This window comes from Microcebus murinus, chromosome 9 (genome assembly GCF_040939455.1).
Source record: "Microcebus murinus isolate Inina chromosome 9, M.murinus_Inina_mat1.0, whole genome shotgun sequence".
Taxonomy (NCBI): Eukaryota; Metazoa; Chordata; class Mammalia; order Primates; family Cheirogaleidae; genus Microcebus; species Microcebus murinus.
Genome location: NC_134112.1, coordinates 54877032 through 54896329, shown reverse-complemented (window position 1 = coordinate 54896329; position 19298 = coordinate 54877032).

Sequence of the window (19298 nt, the reverse complement as noted above, 5' to 3'; positions counted from 1 at the left end):
CAGTTTACTGATGTTCTTGTGGGTATACATATTTGTCTTTACATTGAAGGATTATTTATTCCAGTTTTCTCTATCTAGCTTGTTTTGTTTTTTACTGAATATATTTGTTTAGCTAATCTTCACTACTAGGTTACTGACACTATTTTGGTTCTAGGTGGCGCTTTAAGTCCTGGGTCACCTTGGCTCTAGTAAATGGTGGGACTACTGCCTGTCCCAAATGGGGGAGGTCCCAAACGAACTATCCCAGCTATGTGTTATAACCCTGAAGTGGCTAGAAGTTTGTGCCCCAGGAACCTGGAGAATGTACCTCATACAGCCACTCTTATTTGGCATCTCCTTTGGCAGAGATATAGAGCAGTTTCCAGGTTGGAGATGGTAGTCCTACTTCCCCTGTTTGTCTTTGCCTGTCTTCCAAGATATTTCTCCCTTGAAGCAATCACCATGTTACCCATGAGTTAAGGCAAGGATAGGTCTGCTTCCAGGAAGCCCAAGCAGGTGGGAATGCTGGTTGACCACCTCAATGTCACTTTTTCCAATATAGGAACTGTGAGTTAAGGGGAAATTTTCTGTGTGGCTGGTCCCTGGCAGAATGAGGAATTGGGGTTGAGGGGTAGGGCAAGCCATTGCAGATGTGGAAGTCCAGTTCTCCTACCATCTACTTAGTTATTCAACTTTCCTATAGAACCAAGAACTGTCTCATCCTCGTACTTGAGCTCTGGGTTGTTGATGGAGAAGATCTTGGTGCTTTTATTTTGCAAGGGGTGGGGGGAGAAGCCAGCTTGTCTCTATGCTGCCATTTTGAACTGAAAGTCTACATAGACTTCTTAATTGAATTAGACCATTTTTACAATGATTCAGTCCTCTACCAGCATTTTACTTGGTCATAGCAAGGCTCAAAGTGAATGTGAATGTGAATTCTAGAGTTCAGATGTAAAATGTTCACTGAATGTTAATTAGATCAACTTTGTTAGTCATGTTCAAATCTTCTATATTTTTATTTTTATCTGTTTTATTAGTTACATAGATATGTGTGTTTAAAATCTCTAACTATGGCTGTGGATTTATGTTTTATATGTTTTCATTTTATATATTGAGACAATGTTGCTAAGTCTACAAAATCTTAGAATTGCCATATCATTTTAGTGAATTGAGGCATTAATTATGACTACTCTCTTTATTAGTGGTAATACTTCTTGTCACTATATTAGTATAGCTATATCAGTTTTCTTTTATAAGCATTTGCATAGGTTTTTTGAATTCTTTTACTTTTGATCTTTCTTATTTTAAATTTAAGGAATGTCTTTTGTAAGTAACATAGGTTTTTTGATATTTTTAAAATCCCATCTCATAATTTTTGTTAATTGTATTGTTTAATTTATTTACATTAACTGTAACTGATACTATATTTGAGTTCAAATCTATGACATTACTCTCTACATTATATTTGCCTACCTTTTTTGTGCTCTTTGTCCTCCTTTCTTGCCTTCTTTTAGATTATTTTCTCATTGTATTGTTTGCTTTGATATACTGATAATTACATATTCTTTTTAAAATTCTTTTAGTGGTTGCTCTAATGACTACATCCCTGACTTATTAAAGTCTAATAAAAACTAATACTCCTACCACTTCCCAGACAATGCAAAGACATTGGAATATATTAACTTGATTTATGCCATTCTTGCCATGTTATTATTAACAAATATTTTAAACTCCATAAAACATTTATTTTGTTTTACTTTTTTTTCCACAAAAAAGTTTCTTTTCTTTTTTTAATTTTAGCATATTATGGGGGCACAAATGTTAAGGTTACATATATTGCCCTTGCTCCACCCTCGAGTCAGAGCTTCAATTGTGTCCATCCCCCAGATGGTACGCATTGCACTCATTATTTATGTATATACCCATCCTCTCCTCCCCCCTCCTACCAGCCCCACACCCGATAAATGTTATTCCAATATGTGCACTTAGGTTTTGAGCAGTGCTACCAATTTGCTGGTGAGTCCATGTGGTACTTATTTTTCCATTCTTGGGATACTTCCCTTAGTAGAATGGGTACCAGCTCTATCCAGGAATATTTAAGAGGTGCTATATCACCATTGTTTCTTTACCTTTTTATTTAGTCTTTTCATTGTTCTTCCTTCCTACTGTATCTCTGTCTTGCCTTATTGGATCATTTTTCTATGAGCAGACCCTTACAGCATATCTTTGAAAAATTACTGATAGAATAGTACATGTAAAGAAATGAACATGAGATCTATCAGGAATACAGAGAACAAGTGAGCTGAGACGTGTTACATTTGAAGAACTGGTAGGACAAACAGGTGACTCTTTATAAGAGGACTTCTGATTTCTTGAGGCTGACCACTGGTTTGTAGGTTTAATACTCTTAAACCACCCAAGAATGAGTCAACATTAAAACTTTTAGATGAAACACTAAAGTAGGAAGAAATTGACTTTGAACCAGTCAGAAAGATTTTTTTTGGGAGAAAATAAATACGTGGGATGATAAATATGTTATCTTACATGACAAAAAGACTTTGCAGATGTGATTGAGTTAAAGACCTTAAGATAAGATGATTATTCTGGATTATCTGTGTGAGTTCATTATAATCACAAGGGTTCTTTAAAGAGGAAGGGGGAGGCACATGTAACAGTCAGAGAACCAGAGGGAGGACAGCATGAGAAAGACTCAGTCCAAAGTTACTGGCTTTAAAGATGGAAGAAAGTGTTTTAAGCCAAGGAATGCAAGGGCCTCCCAGAAGCTGGAAAAGACAAGGAAACAGATTCTCTCTCGAGCCTCTAGAAAAAACACAGCTCTGCCCACATCTTGATTTTAGTCAATGGAATTCATTAGACTTTTAATCTTCAGTTTGTATTTTAAGCCAATAAATTTGTGTTAATTTGTTACAGCAGCAATAGAAAATTAATAAAGAGATAGAGATACTGTATGTAAGGAAACTGATCATAGTGCATAACTACAACATAGACCTAGTCTTCAACTATTAGATATTAAATATTATCATTATTACTGTTTTAATTTATTACTGATATAATTTTGAATGTCTGAGAAGGTTTCAAAGAGCAATTATAGCCTGATCGGGTCTTGAAATATTGATACTCTAAAAACAATTGGATACACCTGGTAGAAAAAACAATGTTGGCAAAAATATGGCAATAACACAGGGTTTGCTGAGTAGCAGGTTTGGAGGCCCTTCAATAGCAAACGTTACTCTACTAGAAACCTTCACAGTTGGTGATATGTCAGAAGTTTTTGTTTTTTGTTTTCAAGAATTTAATCTGATGGGTAATAACTGACAGGGGAAAAAGTTCAAGAAAATATTGACTCTAGTATTGCAATCATAGCATGAACTAAGGACACGTAGTATAAGAAGAAATAATGGGATGGACAGAGTATAGGTTTCCTGAGGTGTGAGCCTGTATCTTACTTCTTGGGTACATCTAAGAGTGCGTGTAGCAGTGCTGATCACCAAATATATATTAGTTTAATAAGGAAAAAAACCATTTGGAGAAAAGTCTCAATGAGACATAATTTATGTCTCCAATTTAATTGTAAACCCTCCAAGTTCTGGGATAACATTTAATTTCTTTCTTTTAATCTCCATGCCTACTAACTAGGTCACTGTTTTCACTAATGTTCAAAAAAAGATTTCTTTTGGATGGTTTTTATGCTTTTATTTCAACTCAGTAATGAACTGGAGCTCTACAGGCAAGCAAGAAGGGAAGATACTTGAATTACCAGTAAAGAGGTGATAACTGAATCTGTAAATGTGAGTCAACAAAGTCTTAGGCTATAGTCTGTACATTAAAAAACTCTGAATGGGTGACCCAGTGATTGCTGTCATTGCCTAGAATCTGAATCTCAAACTTCTCACTCCTTGACCAGTGTCTTCATGCTGTACCACAGTTTTCTGATTAGAGATATTAAGTGACTAATAATTATTAGCAATATTTTTCTTCTAAATTACAAACCAGAAAATATATCTATTTTCAACCTGCTGTGATTATTAATTAGCAAATGTTTCTAATAATATAAATCTTAGGAGGCATATACTGAAGAAGTGAAAGTATTTGGCATCATAATGTAGAAAAAAATTAAGATACTATTTATGTATTAGCAACGATTCAAATGCTTTTATTTGTTCCTAGCAAAAGAATCCTGATCTCTTCCCACTCATTAAATCATTTGATTGTACACTTGGTCTTTTAAGAGTTCCCAAATATCATGCAGTTTTAAATAAGATATTTGTTTGTGCATGTATTTTGGGAAAGGTGTGCTTGCTAATAAATTTAAGACAGCATGGCTGCATTTTATATGGCACGTAACCTCAGTACCGTGATACATTGTCATGGTTACCTGCAAAGCAGCAGGATGTATGTGGGTGAAAGATGAGGTTCAAACAGTATAAGAATAGGCTCTTTAACAGAAACCAAAGATTATGGACAAAGAGGAAGGTGGGGGAAGGTAGGAAGAAGTGAGAGCAGACCACTGTTCAGCTGGTTTTAAAATAAGGCACTGGCTAAATAATTATTTTTCTGTAGTCATGATCTGATAATTATTAGTTTCAAATGGCTGTATATCAGAGATTGCTTCCTTTATGGATGTAGCCCCACAACAAATTTGAAGAAAGTGAGAGTAAAAATATGTGATAAAAATAAGAGAATTGATTAAGGAAATGATGAGTGTGTTTATTAGGACACGGTGTGGTCCTATTACTTCAGGCATTTTGAGATTATCGAAACACTTAATAATCCAGCTTGTAAGCATTGGTACATTTACCTAGAATATTTAGCCATTTTTGTGCTTAAAGTGCTTTGCAATGATAATATGTTGTTTATAAACCTTTTCCTAAAAGACAAAATTTCTTCCTATGGTTATTAAAAGTCTTAGTTATTGCTTAGATTTGTCAAAATCTAGTTTGATTTGACTTGTTATTCGTAACAATTTATTCATTGTTTCATTTTGTTTCTTACTTTTCAGCAGCTTGGTCAAAGAGCAATATTCTCTTATTGTTATAGAACAGAGAAAACGACTAAAAAGAACTGGTACTTTTGAAGCCTAGATAATTCAATATACATTTAACAACAATCTATCTAGCCCTTTAGCAAGTACCAATCTAGGTAGTAGAGCAACAGAAACTAATAAAATATGATCTCTGTCATTCTGAATCTCACAAGAGTGAGAAAAAAGCCACATGAACAAAACAGACAAAAAGACAAATATGAAGAAGCCCTTCTTAGGCTGAGGAACAAAGGGATTTGCGATTAGGGAAGAAAGAGCAATGAAAAAAAAGACGAAGTTTGTCAATAGAAATTACTAAAACAAAACTGTGACACAAGCTTGTTTACTATTCATTTAGTGAATATGAGAATCAATATTTAAGTTTCTGAACATCCTACATTATTGATAACATAAAACTAGGATTATTCTGCCACCCAAAGAAAGCAACAAATTCTTCATGTAAAGTATAGCTTTCTTTAATCTGGTCATTGCAGTTTAACTTGCCTACTCCTGTAAATAATCTCAGATTAATATTTTATAATGGGAAGTTGTTTCAGTTCTCTTCCCATACGCCTAGAATTGCTTTTAAAATATACTTAATATAAAAAAAAGTTAAACTACCCAATAAAATGAAAAAAAATTGCCAAAAAATGTAAAACTTCATGAAATAGGATTGAAGATATGAAGGTATTTCCATGAGGTTTAATGTTTTTTCCTAATAAATATTTTAGTACTATCATCTCTGCACTTTAAATTGATGCTAAAGATGTATAGAAATGAATATGGTGAGAAAGGAACCATGATTTTCTTATTCCCAGAAGAAGTACTTCAAGCTACAGCAGGACAGTTCTTTTCCAGGGTCCAAGTACAACAGAGCCAATTATGCTTTGTGATACAATTGTGAGTCCTTACAATCCTCCAGCCCATGGAATAAAACTCTGCACATGTATGTGTTGGAATTTACTAATATGTATTCCAAATATTGCTTCATCCCTTAACAGAACTTTACATACAAAAAGGAAATGGTAACTAATATGTGCTTCATTCGCTTTTCAAATAATTTTAAATTTGCAGACATATTAGAGAGCAGGCTGCTGACTCCCATTAAGCCAGGTTCCTCAAGGTAAGAACAATTATAGGTAAATATTTTCATTGAGATAAAATTTTGTTCTTAAAAAAAAATTCTTATAACTGTCATTCTTTGTCCCTCAGCAGTACCAACAAGAAAAGAAGGAAGGAAGGGAGGAAGGGAGGGAGGGCGAGAGGGAGGGAGGGACGGAAAAGAAAAGAAAAGGAAAGGAAAGGAAAGGAAAGGAAAGGAAAGGAAAGGAAAGAAAAGAAAAGAAAAGAAAAGAAAAGAAAAGAAAAGAAAAGAAAAGAAAAGAAAAGAAAAGAAGGAAAAAATCCTTTAAGAGTGGCATGTAAAATCTTATTTGCAGCCTATAGACCCCAACTCTATAGCATTGTTGTGAACATGCTGGGAACAAAAGCAAATGTATCACTGTACTCGACATGCTCTCTGGTTCTCATAATTGGAAAAAGATACAGAGAGCAATATGAACATTTGTAAAGGAGAGACTCTTTTCTTATGAGCTTTTGGTGTGACTTCTCTTTAAAGTGAGTTGAGCTGTCATTCTTCTTTCCTATAAATAAAATCTTACTGTTTTAATGCCAGCTGGTTTTTTTCCCCCAGAATATAATTTGTAATGGAAAGAGAATTTTCTTTTTGAAGAATAAGTTTTTTTTTTCTTATTTAATAACACTAAGCCTTCTGATTCTTGCTTTGTCTTTCCAGAACATACAATCAGAAAGCATTCATGATAACCAGAAGAATATTTTAAAACTTATTAATAAATATTTTGCAATAGACTTAGAATCATAATTTTAGAGGTGAAAGAAAATTAGAAATCCTTTAATTTTACTGGTATTTTGTTTGAGGTCCACAAAAGTTCACTGAATGAGATCTCCTGTGAGGGTCAGAAATGACACTAAGAAAGATCTTCTCATGGACTTTTGTTTCTTATATGAGAGGGAAAAACACTTCAATCACATATTTGGGTATATTTTTTCAAAAGGCAGCAACAATATATTAATTGTTCTGAGTCAACAGGGTAGACTGAAAACTGAAGCTTTTATTCTCTCTCCCCAATGGCAGTGATAGACTTCTTAAAGTGTATATTACTACTATACCAATAAAGAGAATGAAAAGTTGGGGTACTGGTAGACAAGTGGTTTTAGAAAGATATGTTCAGAAGATAGAAAGTGGATTGAAGAATGTCGACAGATAGAGCAGGCCGTGGGAATCCATTGCACAATTCTGACAGAGGAAATGAAGAGGAGGGAGTCCAGATTTGAACAAGGGAATGTCATGTATTTCTTAGCACTAGGTACTTGATACCCCCTCCCCTCCCCAAACCTCCACATGCAGAACAGCCTGCTGCCAGCATGTACCCAGTGAAACCTTCAACAGAGTGTAGTTCTCTAAATAACTCAATAGAACTTCCTGGCAAGAAGTAAATGAGCTAGTTTGAATGTTGATACCCCACTATAAATCTCTCTTAATTCTAGAATTTAAGGCATACATGGTATAAAAGCCAGGTGCCTGACTCGTTATCCTTAAAAGAATCAGTCAACATATTCTGTATTCATATATAAAGAACAGTCCTTCCTCTTTCCTTTTATTTATGAATCAATAACCAAGGTATTTTTTCATATTCTCATTATGAACTTATAATCAAGGTATTTGAAAGTAAAAGACCAATACAAAAAATAAAAACACTGTCCCAAGAGAAAATCAAGGTAATTAGCAGAACACAAGATGACACTGAAAAAATTGCTTACTGTCTTTAAAGACATTCACTAAGGTATTGCATCTATGAAAAATAATTATATGTTTTGCAAAAGTAGCAATTAAAAACAGAAAAATCCGCTGAAAATGAAATGTATAATTGACAAAGATAAATCCCATATGAAATGTGGAGATATATCCCACATGAAATAAAATCTCCTAGCATGTGGAACAAAAGAATATAGAGTGAAAAGGTAAATAAGAAGAAAATCTAAGAAATAAATGATTAAGAGTTCTAATATTTGAATAAATGGAATTCAAATAGAGAGTAAATTAGAGAAAATGGAAGGGGTAGAAATAGAAGGAATTACCAAAGAAAAACAAATAAGAGGAATAAGCAAGCATTCAGGCTAAAACTCTAATGGAAGGCTGATGTAGATGAATCAAAACAGACCTAAAGATAAAGACCTAGAGATAAGATAAATCAAAACAGACCTAAAGACCTGAAGAGAAGACTTTAGAGATTAAGAGTGGTATACATGCATTTGAGAGCATGAGAGCAAGAGATTGACTTGAGGATATACTTTGGCAAAATGATGGATTAACTAAAAATGATTAAGACATTGAATCCAGAAAATGGTGAATTTAAACCAAAATAGAAATAAAGGGAAGTCTGAAGGTGACGGCAGGTCTGGAGAGCAATCTGTCCAAATCGGAGCAGCAGAATGGAAGGTTCCTGGAGGGTATTGCTAGGGAGAAAAAAAGTTCAAAACAAAGACAATATCGTTGCACAGTTGGAATAAATCAATGTTATGAAAAAAATGATGGCAGTAATCAAGGTGAGAGTGGAGGAATTGAGAAAATATTGGAATTGGGTTATGTTTTTGAAATTAGAAGCCATAGGATTTGCTAAAGATCAAATGTTCAATGTACAAAAGAGTAACATCAAGTATCAATTCAAGATTCTCATTTTAACGATGCAAGGGAATAAAAAAAGCTCTTAGAAAGTTAAGGGTCAATTAAATATCAGTACAAGAATATGTAGATGTAAGTCCAAATTAGAGTAAAAAATCTGTGGGCTTCAAGAAGAATAAAATTAAGGAATAAAATTAAGATTAAAATTGAGGAATAAATGAAATGATTAATATTGAAAATACTGAGGGTAATGTAAGGTAAGCGAGCATAGCTTTTCTACAAAAAGAGAATAAAAATGGATGTCATAAACTCCAGGAAAAAACAAACTTGCAACCAGACTGTATAAAATATACATGATCTAAGTATAAAACTAACCAAAAAGTGGCCTTAGTTTGAGTCATTCAACCATTCATTCATTTATATATATATATATAATTTATATATGTAATGTTATATATCTAACAAGGAGCTGCTATTATATATAAGGCATTATTAGATGTGTGGAAAAGATAACAGTGAACAAGACAGATAAGTCTTTTATAGGCCCTTCATTAAGTGGGAGAAGTGGACAATTACCAAACAAGAGATATGTAATATAGTGTCCAGAAAACCAAAGCACAGGCAGAAAACAGAGAGTGGTGAAGAATACACTTTAAAAAATGATGGTCAAGAAATTCTTCCTTGAGAAAATGACATTTAAGCAGAGATAGGAGTTAAGTAGCAATACATACCACACCTTGGTATGTATTTAAAAAATTGTTTCAGCAAGTACAAAAGTCTTGATTCATTAATATCAAGGAAGCAAGTGTGACCAGAGCCTAGTGAGTGAGAAGAAGTGTGAAAAGAGAAGAGGTTGGAGGAAAAATTTGGCACCAAATCATGCAAAAATTTTGTATTTTATTCTAAGTGGAATGGGAAGTTCATGGAGAGTTCCAGACAGGAATGAAATGATCTGATTTACATTTTGAAAGGATTAGTTTAGCTGTTGTAGACAGGAGATTATGAGGGTGGACAATAGAGTAAAAATGAGATAAATTAGGTGGTGAAGGCAACAATCCAGGTGAGAATAGATATGGTAGTGCTAGTGATAGTGTGGAGACAATATTGGATTTGGGTTCAACTTCATGTAGAGCTGATAGGATTTGCTAGGAGACCAGATGTTCAATGTGAAAGAGCAGAATCAGGTATAACTTTAAGATCTTCATTTTAACAACTGGGTAAATGGTGCTGGAATCTATTAACATGAAGAAGAATAGAGTGGGTCTTACACTTGAGCACCTTTGCTATCACGAGTATTTCCTCTGCTATGGATTTCAGGAGTTTATTTTGGAAAAGCAAAACCACCCCCACCCTGACTCCTGTTAGGCAGGGACCAAATCTGCAGGTGGCAGATACAGGCCAGCAGGGCAGTTGCTAGGAGCAGAGAAGGCAGGGAAGGGACTACAGGAAAACCCAGCTAACAACTGCAAGGAGCAAGAACTTGAGGGTTTGAGGCACACACACCTGTGGCGCTGCAACCTTGTTGTAAGAGCACCTGTCAATCACGCATATCAATCATTTGACAATATCCCACACCTCCCGTATTGGCTCCTGGACCAGGTCAATAAAAGGAAACCACCTGGGAGTCCTCAGTGTCTTTCTCCACTAGTGGAGACTGCCTCGTTTCTCTCTGGAATGTACGCTTGCTTTGTATAGCTTCCCTTCTTTTCTGCAATAAAACCTGTTTGCGTGGAATCGCTTCCGGTCTGTGTTCACTCTGTCACTTCAACCCTGCTCGTGAAATTTCCAAGCAAGCAACCAAAGAACCAGGACAACAGTCTGCCAAGAGGTGGACCTGACACTCCTAGCTCTAAGCAGTATCATTCTTTTCCCTATGGCAATACATACAGAAAGCTATTGTTACTGTCTGAATCGAGGAAAGATATGGAAACAAGCATATTCTGGGGAAAGAGGACATCTGTTACATTTCAAAATATGATCCATATAATATGTATGCATAAATACATAGGCACATGTATATAAGTTAAATACACACTCTTTTTAAAGCATCCATGAAGCTTGTATAAAAGTTGATTATAAAATGATATCTTAGTTTGGGATCTTCCAAAGTAGAACACAAGACAGAAATTTGGATCCCTGTGCTTTCAGGGGGAAGAAACCCAAGGGAGGTAAGGCAGTGAGTGCAGCTGGATACGAATGGGAAGGGGCTAAACAAAGAAGTGGACTCAGTCAAATTCAGACTTAGCATGTTACAGAAGGAGATGTTTACAGCATAATTCCATCTATAATTTCTTTTACCTTGACATGAGACAGCTTGAGATTTGTATCTCTCTGTTAGGCAGTCATTGAGTGATTATGGGCTGCCCTGGAAGGGAGGGGCCTAACCTCTTCTATGCAGTTGCCTCTGTTAGCCAAAGACAATTCTTCTGAGAAGAGAGCAACTATGAGCTGTCAGTAGCCAACATTCATCATGGCTAGGACATAGGTGCGCTGGTCTGGTAAAGAGGGTTTGGGTGTAGCAACAATTGGGACCAAATAAAAGCCCGAACCATCTAATAAACAACAGCAACATAAACTTTTCTATAGGTAAAGTTATCTACCTAAAATGTAATACAATAGTTAATACTATAATAAAAAGCCCTACCCACTAAATGCTAAAATAACTTCTCTAAATAGCTATCAGGTCATGGCAAAACACAAAACTAAAATTATAGACTAAGTGGTCCAAGCTATATACATAAGCAAATTTATTCTATGAAGTATTATCATTACTAAATAAGAGAGAACAAGAAAGTACTAATTATTCAATCTAAGAAATTTGAAATAAATACCAAAATAATGAAGTAAAACGAAAAAAAAAAAAAAACCAAAACAACCCAGAAATCAATTAACTACAATGCAGTAGAATTTTCTAAATAAATCCACTATCCACTGACTATTTTTCCCCCACATTTTAAACAACTCTATTAAGGTATAATTTACATATAATAAATTGTATATGTTTAAAAATATACAAATAAGTTTCAACATGTATATATACTCATGAAACTATCAGCATAATCAAGCTAATAAACAAATGTGTCACCCCCAAACTTTTCTTCATGTAATTTTGTAATTCCTCTCTGACCTCCCCAACCAGTTAACCACTGATCTGCTTTTGTTACTGTAGAGTTTATTTCTAGAGTTTTGTAGAGCATATATTTTTGTGTCTGAATTCTTTCACTCAGCACAATTATTTTGATATTTTTCATGTTATTGTGTACATCAATAATTCATGCCTTTTTATTGTTGAGTACTATTCCACTGTATGCATATTCTACAATTTATCTGTTTAGTTAGTGAACATTTGAGTGGTTTCCAGGTTTTGGCTATTACAATAAAGCTGACAAGATGAGGAATAAGGCAAAGATATCTTCACTCATCACTTCTAATCAACAATTGGATGGAAGTTTCCTCAACTCAGGGACAGGACTAGGCTCTGCTGGGTTGCCCCGCCTTACACTGCACCCTGGCAACTCCCCCCCACACAGTAAGCTGGGGCAACTGTAGGCTTTGCCTTGTCATTTTTCTTGTTGAGAGGCAATTCTGCATAGCATTTCTACATGTCTTGGGAAAGCTTTTGTCCTAGACTTCTTTTCAAGGATATTTGTTTAACACATAGCCTTAGAACATAGGGATAATTATCTTCTTCTGGACCGAGGATAGTTTTATTTCCTGACCAGGTTAAGAAATATGATGTCTTCCTCGAGGGCAAAGCTTGGCCAGGATTACTAGCAGTCCCCTAATAAAACTGGAGGGGAGGTGGTCTCCTAGGCTTAGGATACGTCTCCTGTAATGCACTCTTGGTGTTTGTGCTGCCCTTATAGTGTTGCCCTGTGGGAACTGAGGTTTGCAAAATTGGCTGCAAATTGTTACTATTGTCGTAGTAACCAACTGTCTAAATCCATTTTGGTCCCTTGTCTCCTTCCTGGCCCAGCCTATGAAACTGTGGCACATCAGCCTACCAGCTGCCACCATGCTACTGCTTAGGGACTGCTTGAACACATGACATCCCCTGTCTCAGGTGTCACCGTCCTGGGCTGGCTGATGTTAAAGTCTGAAAATTGTCATTTAATGTATTTTGCATTGAGTTTTAGTTGTCTCAGGTGAGAGAATAAAGGCAGTCTCTGTTACTCCATCATGGCTGGAGCCAATGTCCCCCATACTGTGTTTTTTTCCCCAAACTAATAGTAATAACAAATAGATACTCAGCAAATATATTCAGTATAAATCATAGAAAACATAAATTCACAAAATTAGTAATTAGAAAGCTATGTAACATATTCAGAGACAATGAAATATTATACGATAATACTATGGCAGACACCATTTCCCTGTATTGGTTGACCTATTGCCTTTAGGCCCTAGGACAGTCCATGTCACCCGGATCCGGACAATCAGTGGTAATCACTGTCTAGAAGTCTGCTGGCTAGGGCTCCCAGGAAAATTTTTTTTCTTTTTCTGGCAGAAATTAATGGTCCCATCATTTTCCTGATGGGCACATGGACACAGTGCCTATGCTATGAGACTAAAACATGGTTGATAAATATGGCAGAGAAGAAAAATATAGAGTCTGGATATTTGATGACATGCTTTAGTAGTTGCACTACTAATGGATCACTTATCTCAAGACTTTTTTAAAAAAAATAAACCTCTGTTTGTTTAAGCCAGTGGTATTTAGATTTGCTATTATTTTCAGCCAAATGCATAACTTGTAATAACTATATAGGGTCTGATATTTGCAAACTGGCAAGTTAGCTTGCCGCAGTTTCACAGACACTGGCAGATGACAGAAGACTCCTGTCCTAGGTCAGAGACAAAGCACAGTTTATGACTCACAGCAACATCAGGAGGTGGAGTAGCATTATTTTCCTAGGCCAGTTCCTCAAATGCCAGCTCCCACAAGATGATAGAAGGAGGGCTCCTCAAAACAGTGGGTTGTATTATAAGAGAGGAAACCCCGATATTTTACAACAGGCTGCAAGTGAACTGACTGAACATTTGCCCCAGAGGAAGATATCTTTATTATACTGGGCAGTGAAAAAAAAAAAAAGAAAAAGAAAAAGGAAAAGAAAAAATTCTGCTCTAAAGGAAGACAGAATCTCTGTTTTTCAAGGTTGTTGGCTATGTAAACATCTTTGAAAAGATAGTCTATGAAAAAAAGTGCAGAACCATCATGGAGAATTTCTAATTAATGCCTCTTCTCACAAGACATGCAGAACTGTGAGAGACTGATGGAAAACTGTCTTCCAAAATTGCTTACTGATATTATTTAGAATTTTGTCCTTTGAATTCTCTGCATTGAAATTTTTAATATGACTAAATCTATCTGAAAAATATTTATTTATTTGTTTGTTTATTTATTTATTTTTGAGACAGAGTCTCACTCTGTTGCCCTGGCTAGAGTGCAGTGGCATCATAATAGCTCACTGCAACCTCCAACTCCTAGGCTCAAGCAATCCTTCTGCCTCAGTCTCTCGAGTAGCTGAGACTATAAGAATGCACCCCCACACCTGGCTAATTTTTCTATTTTTTTGTTGAGAAGGTGTTTTGGTCTTGCTCAGGCTGGTCTTGAACTCATGAACTCAAGTGATCCTACCACCTTGGCCTCCCAGAGTGCTAGGATTACAGGCAGGGGCCACCATGCCTGGCCCGAAAATATATACTTAAAATAAACTTGATAACTAAGTATTAGAAAAAAGTAATAATGGAGAAACTAAAGAGTCATTAAAAACATCCTCACCTCTTCCTTTTCTTTCTGGCCCATTTCCTTCCCTTCCCATATAACTTGGTCCCAAAGTCAGCAGGTGGAGAGAAAGGTAGGTAGGTGTCTGTTGTGGTATGGGAAGGAGAGTAGCCCAAAGTGGGATGTCAATCCAAATAGTTGTAGGGGTGGCCTTGTGTCAGAGTTCAGAACCTAAGCAGGTGAGAAGAGTGTCACTTCAAGGGTTTGTGGCCTGGGATGGAATCAGAACTCAAGCAAAATAAAGAAAGCATTCACACAGAAGGATGGCCCAATACAGGGTGGGTGTCATGGCCTAAGCTGGCTGAGGAAGGCAATCACACACTGGGGGGGCTGAAACTGGTCAAGCATGGGCATTTGTGCTGGTGAAATGAGGAAGCCATTGTGAAGAGTCCGATCCAAAAAGGGAGAAGAATCCTAAGAAATTTAGAATTATGACATATTTGTCTTAATTTGACAATTAAGACATATTTGAATGAAGAGGCATTCTACAAAATTATTACCAGCTACAGCAAGTACCAATGTCACAAAAATCAAAGAAAGACTAAGGATGTCTTCCAGACTAAAGGAGACTAAAGAGATGTGAAAGTGAAGTGCAGCTTATAATTATAAACTGAGTCATTTTGCAGAAAAGACATTTTCGGAACAAGTAGTGATACTGGAATGGAGTGTGAGGATAAGATAGGGGAATGCATCAATGTTAGTTTCTGGATTTTAATGGTTGTTATTGGGTTATATAGAGGGAAAATCCTTGTTTACAGAAATTGTGCCATAACGTATTTAAAATGGATAGGATATCAATGTAGCAAAGTGGCTTGCAAATAATTCATTCAAAAATCTTTTCTGTAAATTTCTGATTATTTCAAAACAAAAAAAATGAAAAAATATCTATTGACAAAGATATTCTCAAATTAATTCTGAAACCAAGTAGTTTAATTCCATACTTTTATAATATATTATTTCATATTTTATAGAAAATATGATCTTTATCCTATAAACTAGCATACAATCTAGACAAAGGAATAACATTTCAATTTGGTGTATGAAGCTATCATCATTTTGAAACCCAAATGCCAATATATAGTATATATGATATAGAGGGTAATCACTTCTGTGACTATAATATATCACATTTCATCTTTTGGACATAGCTATGGCCTGGGGCCTTGTGAGCAGAGTGAACATTTGGTCTTAGTAAATCTCAGATTTTAAAAGACACTTGCTCTTTCCTGAAAGAATGAGAATACAGGTAGCCTTGGGACCCATTGGCTACCATATTGGAGTCAGGCTTAGGATAAAGCTGGCACTGAGAAGGGCAAAGGGAAAACACAGAAAAGAAAATTGGTCCTTGTTGATATATTTGAGAAATTATGGTCAGATTTATATGAAACCTCACTTGCCTTTGGACTTCTCAGTTATATGAGCCAATAAAGTACCTTTATTTTTTTTGAAAGCTAGAAGTATTTTTATTTGCAAATATAAAAATATAAGAATAGCTTGTTTTTTTTAAAAAAAAAAAAAGTTTTGCTGGGAGTAAATAACTAATTCCCAGATCTCTAGGAGTAGCTTAATGTAAGAATATTTTAATCCTGGCAATATTTTCACATTTCTTTATTTACAGAGCTCCTTTTTTCTCTTCTTATAGTTTACAGGAGAAGGCCTCTAATTATCTAGGCTTTACCCACAATGGGGCTAACTTTTCTACCAATTTAATCACCAAGCTAACAAAAAGGCTTAGCTCTTTCTTCTGGCTTGCATAATATAGTTTGAATTCATGTCCATGTTATACATAAGATGGTTTTTCTGTATTTCTATGTGTTTTTCTTCTCAAAATTTCAATTTAAAAAAACTTAAATCCATAGAAATGTTGAAAGAATATTGCAAAGACCATCCATAAATACTTTATCTAGATTGACCAGTTGTTAATTTTGTTTTTGCCACATTAGCTCTCTCTTCCTGCTCCCTCATGTGTGTACATGTACATACATACACACACAGAGATTCTGTTTCGGTTATCTACCATTAGAATTTGTACACTCCCAAACCTAGTGACTTAAAATGCAATTTATTATTATCTTTCATGGTTTTCTGGGTTGACTAAGACTAGCTGGGTGGTTTTTTTTTGGGGGGGGTTTCATGGGATACACATTACATAGTGACTGTGGTTAGTTAGCTGACAATTTCAGCAAAGTGAACACCTAAAATGGCCCACTTACATGGCTATCATTTGTTGACCAGACTAACCTCCTGTATTAACTATATTGTCGTATTTTCTTCTTTCTTGATGCTCTGGCATCCAGGGCTTTGCTGACTGGGAAAATATTGCTCCTCCCAGGTTACCAATTCTTTAGGGATAGCAAACAACTTGCCAGGAATGTGCTTTCATATGCAAATTAACCAATCTAGTGCCTCTACTCTGAACTACTTCCTCTACCTGGCTCTCATGCTCCAAGGGGCAATCAATATTCCTCTCCTCCAGTCATCCCAGCGCCAGGTACCAGACAGGCAGTGGCAACTCCCATCCCCCAGAGCCTGCTGAAATTATTCCAACTAGCCAGTCTGAAGGCTGCTTTCTCTATCTTGCCTTGTTTTTCTCATGAAAACAATAAAGCCTCTTGATTATGGTTTCCCCTCACTTTCTCCTTCCTAACGGATCCTGGTGCTTCCCTGAGTGGCCCTGCATGGTAGTGCATGCCCCTCCTCTTGGGAACTGTGAGCAACAAACTATATTTTCAATGACAGTCATCTCTTGATGACTATTGACCTCATACCTGAATAATAATAAAACCTACATTTAAAAAACAACTTTGCATGTGGATTAGGCTTCTCACAGCATAGCGAGTGTCCCTAGGAAGTAGAAGCTACCAGTCTCTTAATGCTTGGGCCCAGAAATTGGCACAGCACGCTTCTGCCATATTCTATTGGTCATAGTAGTCACAGAGTCTGTGCCATTAAGGGGAAGGTTATGTGAACCCCACCTCTTATAGGAATTAATGTCAAAGAATTTGTGGTCATCCTTATTCTGCCACAGTCAATCTTATGTCCACAAAATATTTCTATTCCTCTTATGTGGAAAATTTACTCAACCTCTTCCTACTCCTAAGAACCCAAAGTATCAGAGCACCAGTCTAGGATTTTGTCATCTAATTCAGGTCTAGATGCAGATGAAGCTACTTGAATGTGGTTCCTTAGGTTCAGCTGCAATGAACACCCTTGGATATGGTTTGTTGCATTTGATTGCTTTCCATCTGAAGACCTGTCAACTACAGAGAGAAGTTATCTGCTCTCTACAAACCCAAAAAACCATGGTGAGGCTGAGATGGAATAAAAATAAACCCTCCCACTTAAGGGTAGGAGAGAACAGGAAATGGAGCTACATAGTAGTCGCTGATCCATAGCAATTTTGAAATCCAGCTGAGAATCTATCTCTGTAAATTAAGGCCTAGTCATATTCCCTGGGAATAATTCTCTGAAGCTCCAGGCTCTATCATCTAAGCTCTTGGTTCTGTTGGCTGAATCATCTTGCCATTTGGGTAAGATATGACCTATATTTGCAACTGAATAGATTTCTAAGCTTTTTACCTGCTCTTAGAAGGCTGGAAGAACTAAAGGCCTATTTTCACTTTGTGCTGTCTCTGTCTCATTGTTTTCTATGAATCATACGAGAGCTGTGTCCATTATGTAAAAGCCATACCCACAGATCTCTTTAGACAGGCTTTCCTCCATCTTGAGCCCAGTATGAAGCTTCTGTGGGACAGTGTCCTGAAGATTCCTACAACCCTGTTGTTTAATAGACAGGAACTACGAAGCACTTCTTTCAGCTGTTTAGAAGGTTTTTTTTTTTAACTAAAATTGTCAATTAGATTTTTCTGTCTTACAGAAACAAAAGGTCCTATGGGAGTACCCTCAGTTAATCTTGTCACAAAGTCATGTCTTATTTTGTGCATTTTTTTCTAGGAAAGGCTGAAAATATGAAACAGTCTTATTTTTAAACCCAGAAAGTCCTCACTCCTTTATTTCATTTTATAAATTCCCAATAACCAAACAGGTTTTGTGCTAGTTCATCTCTTCAGTATTTTATCATAGTATATTAGTTTCCAATGGCTGCCATAACAAGTAGCCACAAACTGAGTGGCTTAAAACAACAGAAATGTATTCTCTCACAATTCTGAAGCTAGTTTAAAATCAAATACTGATAAGGGTATCTTCTCTCTGAAGATTCTAGGAGAGAATCTGTTCCATTCTCTTAGCTTCTGGTATTTCCCCAAATCCTTGGTGTTCCTTGGCTAGTAGACACATTTCTTTAATCTTTGCCTTTATTATAACATGACATTCTCCCTGTGTCTGTGTATTAATATTTATGTCTCTTCTCTTCCTTATAAGAACATGATTTATATTCATTTATATAGGGCCCACTTAATGATCTTATCTTGATGAAATTTGTGAAGACACAATTTTCAAATGAGGTCAAATACATAGGTACTGGGGGTTGAGACTTTAAAATATATTTTTAGAGGACATAATTCAATTTAAAATAGGCAACTAGAAGAAGCTTGTTTCTACTATTTGAATTTCTCCTGGAAATCTTCCCAGCCAGATTGGCAAGCTCATTATGTGCCCTATTTTCTTATTGCAGGTGCCAGTACTGTCAAACTTCCCTTATTCTATAACAAGGATCCCCTCTCTCTATCTTACAATAGCATTTTCAAACCCTTACCAACTGTCTTCTCAAGGCTCTTCCAACTTCTGCCTACCACACAGTCCCAAAGTCAACACCACATGTTTGGTGCTTG